The sequence below is a fragment of the Triticum dicoccoides genome, chromosome 7B (assembly GCF_002162155.2).
Source record: "Triticum dicoccoides isolate Atlit2015 ecotype Zavitan chromosome 7B, WEW_v2.0, whole genome shotgun sequence".
Taxonomy (NCBI): domain Eukaryota; kingdom Viridiplantae; phylum Streptophyta; class Magnoliopsida; order Poales; family Poaceae; genus Triticum; species Triticum dicoccoides.
In genome coordinates this window covers 9,519,946-9,526,874 of record NC_041393.1, presented here as the reverse complement: position 1 = coordinate 9,526,874, position 6,929 = coordinate 9,519,946, and positions in this window count along the sequence as shown.

Genomic DNA, 6,929 nt, shown 5'->3' with positions numbered 1-6,929 from the left:
GTCTCCCTACGAGAACGCCATCCATAGCACTCACGCTTATCTTGCGTATTTTAGAGTATCCACTTTCACTTGTCTATGAACTATGCAATGGGGTCCAAGTTTCCATATCCGAGGAATCCGGCTATTCGAATAGATGATGTTAACCCTGCAGGGGTGTACTTCTTCACACACGCTCTCGCCACTTATCGCCCTGTACACGTCATGTACCTCGGCAACCTTCAAGCGGAAGCCGGGCGAGGGAGTCGGCCACGACCTGACTAACCGAACAAGTCTCTAGTCCAGGTTTATCGCCTATTCAGGTTCCATCCGCAAGGAGATCCGGCCGGGGTGTCGCTTACGGCCCCAAACGATGTGTGCAGGGTTCCCAAGCCCACCAACCGGGTGCCACTTGGTACACCGGGCCACTGTGCCTAGTCTGTCCCAAGCCCACCTGTACCGGGTGCCACTTGGTAGACTACTAACACTACCTACAAACACCAGAAACTAGTTGCAACTCCTGGACAGAGATCAAGTTGATTAATAAGCCGAGAGGGGCACTTAAGCATTCCAATGTGTGGTAGTAGCTGGTCATGGATCACAAACACAGAACTCAGTTCCTGAGGATGGCTGCAATGAGACAACCCACCATGTACTCCTACATGGCCTCTCACCGCTACCTTTACCAAATCGTGTTCACACACTTAGCTCACACACAGCAGGACATGTTCACACGCCTCTGATTCATCCCCGATGAATCAGACCTGACCCAACTCTAAGCAGTAGCAGGCATGACAAACAAGCATGAATGAGTAGGCACATCAGGGCTCAAACAACTCCTACTCATGCTAGTGGGTTTCATCTATTTACTGTGGCAATGACAGGTCATGCAAAGGATAAAGGGTTCAGCTACCGCAGCAAGTATCAAATATGTCGTTGTTGTCCTAATGCAGTAAAAGAGAGCAGGAGCGAGAGAGTGGGATTTTATCGGAATGAACAAGGGGGTTTTGCTTGCCTGGCACTTCTGAAGATAATATAGCTCTTCATCGGTGTCATCGATCACATCGGCGGTACACGTCTATCGAGAGGGGACAATTACCGGCAAATACAGAAAAACACGATCAATGCAATGCACAATATGATGCATGATCATGACATGGCAAAATGGATGTGTTTTGGGCTAATGCAACTAGCAACAGATTAAATGAAGTTGGTTTGAATATAAGATTCAAATTCAAACTCCATATGTGATTATTCAAATGCCATTTAATTGATTTGTGCTAAACAGCAGCTATAAGTTGTTCTAACATGCATGAAAATGGTACAGATGGATTCCTTGAATTTTTCTGATAATTTTTCATATATAATTTATTTAATTTGGAGTTACGGTTAATTTTCTATGAATTTTAGAAGTTTATACAATTTTCTGGATTTTCTGAATTATTTATAAAAATGATTATCTGCGTCATCATTGCGTCATGCTGACCTCAGCAGGTCAACAGACCGGGTCCAGGTCAAACCTGACACTGGGACTCACATGTCAGTGTGATTAGCTTAACTAAAATTAATTAAACTAATCCTAATAGTTAACAGGGCTGGGCCCCACCTGTCATTGACTCAGGAGGGTCAACCGGGGCCCACCCGTGGTCAAAGTCAAAGTCGGCTGCCGGCGTTTAGCCGCCGGCGAGCCCGACGCGGCGGTGAGAGTGGTTTTGGCCACTCCGGCGACCAAATGGGCCGCGGAGGGCATCTAGGAGGAGCCGGGGACGAGCCGAAGCTCTTGGTGGAGTCAGTTGCGCTCGGGGCGGCCGGAATCGGTGCCGGCGGCGAGCGAGGCGGCGGCCGGAGCTTCGGGTTCGAGCGGGGCGAGGCCACAGAGGACGGGAGGGATGGTTAAGGGGCTCGCCGAGCTCCTGAGGATGCTAGGAGCACGGTGCCGTGCTCGGTTTCGAGCCTTGCTGTCTGCAGTGACGGCGGCGACATCGCCGGCGGAGCCGAGCTCGCGGCTCTGGTGGGATCGGGGCTACAGGGCACAATCGAAGGGGGGGAAGAGGGAGGGGAGGCGTAGGAGCTCACAGCGGTGCCGTAGAGGAGGTCAGCGAGCTCGGGGAGGTCCTAGCAGCGCTGAATCGACCGGAGGCGAGCTCGGGCGCTGGAGGTGGAAGACGACGGCGGTGGCGACGTTGCAGGGGCTCCCGCGGTGCGCTTCTTGGCGAGGAGGAAGAGGTGGTCGAGGCGGATCTCCTGGGCACTTCGGGTGGCAGTGAGGAGCACGGTGGCTACGGTGAACGGCGTCGGCGACGACGAGCTCCGCTCGGGCGCGTGCAGGGAGAGAGCAGAGGAGGGGGAGAGTGAGCGAGGGGGTCAGCGGGATCGAGGCGGCGCCGAAGAGAAGGCCCGAGGTGCCGCGGTGGCGAGGGACGCAGGCAGGCAGGGAGGTGGCGTGGCGCCACGGCGCGCGCGTGCGCTGTCTCCCTCCTCTGCCTACTGGCAGAGGTAGAGGACGACTGGCACCAGGCCAGTGGGCTGGGCCGGCCAGATGGGCTGGCCAGCTGGGCCAGGTAAGTGGCGTCAGGTAATCCCCTTCTCTCTCTGTCTTTTTCTAATTATTTCTGTTTTCTATTTTGTTCTGTTTTGTTTTGATTTAGTTTAACAACTAAATCATTTAAATAAATTCTGTAGATTTTTATGTGGCTTGCTAAAATATATACAAAGCCACTCACAAACTTCCAGAATTATTGGAGTCATATTTAATATATATTAAATATAAATCCAAAGCAAGTAGTTATTGGATTAATTCAAATGGCCAAAATAATTATCTCTGTGACTCCAAAAATATTGGTTTAAATTTTACCTCTTACCAATATTTTTATGGAATAACAGGAACATTTTCTTGGACACATTTGAGAAGATTTAATTGTTGGTTATTTTAAGAGGTTTCCTGAGGCTTTTGAAAATTCCTCAATTCAAATTTCATTTGAATTTAAACATGATGCAGCAACCAAGCTAGTCCAAGGCCAGGGTAAAGCTAGGGATGTGACATCGGCGTCTGGTGGTCGCACATATGTGCCCTGGAAGTTGTCGAGGAATGCGGCTTCCAGGTCCTCCCAACACCCAATTGACTCTGCGGGCAAGCTGTTAAGCCAATGCCGAGCTGGTCCTTTAAGCTTCAGTGGGAGATACTTGATGGCGTGGAGATCGTTGCCGCGGGTCATATGGATGTGAAGGAGGTAATCTTCGATCCAAACCGTGGGGTCTGTTGTGCCATTGTAGGATTCAATGTTGACGGGTTTAAACCCTTCAGGGATTTGATGATCCATTACTTCGTCTGTGAAGCATAGTGGGTGTGCGGCGCCTCTATGTTGAGCGATGTCACGACGTAGCTTAAGAGAGCATTGTCTGCTATGTTCGGCCCGGCCGGAGTTGCTGTATCCGGCACGACGGTATTCGTCGTGGGTCGTGGGGCGCCCACGTCATCCATAGATAGATCTGGATTGTCTTGCCTTATCCTCCAATATATCCCGCAAGTCCGGCGTGTTCCCCCGTGGCTTTGTACTTTTTGAGCGGTGCCGGGGTACGGTTCTGGTGGAGGGCCTAGATGCCTCTCTGTCGCAGCCACGAGGTGGTCGGTCTGCCATATTGTGCGCTGGTGATGAAGGTTTGTATGCTTCCGCCTCTAGTCGTGGGAGCAACTTTCGTTTTGGGTAGCTTTTGGAGGGGCGTTTGAGTTCATACTCTTCGGCCGCGAGGACCTCGGTCCATCTGTCGGCCAGCAGGTCTTGATCAGCTTGAAGCTGTTGCTGCTTTTTCTTTAGGCTGTTCGCCTTGACCATTAGCCTGCGTTTAAAACGCTCTTGTTCGACGGGATCCTCGGGCACGACAAATTCGTCGTCATTGAGGCTTGCCTCGTCTCCGGAGGGAGGCATGTAATTGTTATCCTCTAACTCCTCATGTGCCGCTCTCTCTTGAGGGATGGCTTCCCCGTCCTCCTGTGCTGAATTGTACTGGAGGGGGTTGTCTTCGGCACTCTCTGGGGTGTTATTATCTCCGGTGCCGGAATCTCCATTCTTGCTGTGGGGGGGTTTAGAGCGGCGCCGTTGACGTCGGCGCTTGGGCTGTTTCTTTAAGGAATCTGCCTCCGCTGCTTCTTCGTCGTCCCCATCTTTTGGGGTGTCCACCATGTATATGTCGTATGACGAGGTGGTCTTCCAGTGCCCTGTAGGCGCTGGTTCTTGATCGTCTCTGGCATCGTCATCCATACCGTCGATGTCTTCGGAGTCGTAGTCTAGCATGTCGGTTAGATCGTCGACAGTGGCTACAAAGTGGGTGGTGGGTGGGCTTTGAATTTCGTCGTCGTCCGCATCCCAACCATCCTGGCCATAGTCCGGCTAGGGCTCTCTGGATAGCGAGAGATGCTTTAGCGAATTTAGGATGTCGCCAAAGGGTGAGTGCTGAAATATGTCCGCAGCGGTGAACTCCATGATCGGCGCCCAATCAGATTCGATCTGCAGGGGCGCAGGAGGTTCGGAGTCCGGCAGGGTGTCCGACACCTCGGAGTCACGAGCTTTATAAGGGACGAGGTCAGTGTTCGGCTCCATCACCGTGGAGGTTGCAGCTCCCGAGGCGGTGTCCAGCCACCCGTCCTCGATCTGCGCGATCGGCTCCGGACTATGGGTTGGAGCGGATTCGTGTGCGGCCTCTAAGGTACTGTCCGGCGGTAGAGCTAGATCATACCCATCATGACAGTGCGGCACGCTCGGCAGCGGCTTGGATCCATCGAAGATCAAGTCTCCGCGGATATCCGCCGTGAAGTTTAGGATTCCAAATCTGACCTGATGGCCAGGGGCGTAGCTTTCGATCTGCTCCAGATGGCCAAGTGAATTGGCCCGCAGTGCGAAGCCGCCGAATACGAAGATCTGTCCGGGGAGAAAAGTCTCACCCAGGACTGCGTTGTTGTTGATTGAAGAAGCCATCAAGCCTATCGGTGACGACACAGAGGAACTCTCAATGAAAGCACCAATGTCGGTGTCAAAACCGGCGGATCTCGGGTAGGGGGTCCCGAACTGTGCGTCTAGGCGGATGGTAACAGGAGACAAGGGACACGATGTTTTTACCTCTCGACAGAAGATATGTGCTTAGAAAAAGATTTTAAATCTTCTATATCTCTCTTTGCTATTGTTAGATGTTCTTGATTAATTACAATCTTGCAATGCATATAGTTTTTCTATACTTACGACAGAAGAGATGTCACTTCTTACAAGATATGAAAAACACCATTAGCAGAAAGTTTGATCAGTAAAAACTTCTAATATCACCATTATGTGATGCAAGAGAACATTCAAAATTTTAAGGTTGTCCAGTATTGTTCTATGGAAAATATATCGAACTTTTCACTTATATTCAGTTTGTGAAGTCAAGTTTGTATTTTTTATTTATGATATACACAAGATGAAATTATGTTGCGAAAGGATCGACTTTTCAATCAAAAAATTTTGTCCCAATTCTTCTTTAGACAAATCGAGAAACATGTTCTCCAAATAAAAGGCTAAGATGTTGACTATGTAAGTTACATTTGTAAAATCCTAGCCCGCGCATCGGGCGGGCCACTTTGCTAGTTCCTCTAAAAAGGTTGTCCAATATCACGTTCATAATGAAACATGAATTCGGGTCGGATCCGTATTCGCGCAGAAAACGGATCCGAAAATTGGTCAACTCATCGGAAGGTTCCCGGAGTTTGAACCATCGGATCGAGCTGAAATTTGGAGGGGTGGTAGATATGAGAATTCCGCAGTAGATGAACGGTTGGATCTTCCAAAGGACCTCCGAGCTGGGCTCTGGAGACCACAACCTAAACTCGTCTAGATTCCCGTCCAGATTTGATAGGGCTCCGGTATATCGTAGATTGTCGGAGATTCATCCATTGGAACTCGACGAAATTTTGCATGGTTGTTGTCGACGTAATTTTGCACTATTCTACTGAAGCAATCGTTAAACCGAAGCTCGAGGAGGTGGTGACGGCGAATACAAGTTTGCTGTCCATAAAAACAGCATGGCCGCCCGAGGGCAATGTTGACGTTGAGCCCTCGAGCTCCATGGATGACTCCTCTATGATCATGATAGAGATCGGAGTTGATGTTAAAAATGCCCCCGTCCGAACACGATGATCGGAGATGGAGAACGTTCGTCGGTCGAGCCAGGGTGACCAGTCGAGCCGGCGACGAAGATGCCAGCGTCGCAGTTGACCTGCGGGCAAGCCATTGATCCTTATGCCGATCACACAGCAAAACTCTCAATGAGAGCACCAATGTCGGTGTCAAAACCAGCGGATCTCGGGTAGGGGGTCCCGAACTGTGCGTCTAGGATCGATGGTAACAGGAGGCAAGGGACACGATGTTTTTACCCATGTTCGGGCCCTCTCGATGGAGGTAAAATCCTACTCCTGCTTGATTGATATTGATGATCAACCACGAGATCGGAGAGACTAAACCCTAGAAGCTAGCCTATGGTATGATTGTTGTATATGATCAATCGACTAGCCTGGCCTCGGTTTATATAATGCACCAGAGGCCTAGGCTAACAATATTCTTAGCCGAATACGCCGGTGGGGAGGAGTCCTTGTCTTGATCACCAAGTCTTGTGGAATCTTCCATGTATGCGGCAGCTGTTCGAACTGGCCCATGAGTATACGGCCATGGGGGTCCTCAGCCCAATCTAACAGATCGGGAGACGATGTGGTGAGTACCCCCTAGTCCAGGACACCGTCAACCACCTTTCCCGCCGAGTACATCAGTGAAGCACGGTGGCTAGCTAGTTGGGCTAGTTCGACTGACTAGCTAGGCGCCGCCACATTTGTTTTTTCACCCCTTTTTTATCTACTTGCCGGCAGGTAAATTTAAATATCCACCGTGGCGTTGCTCTAATGTTTGGGTGCGGTGGGATTTTTATTTTTTTGA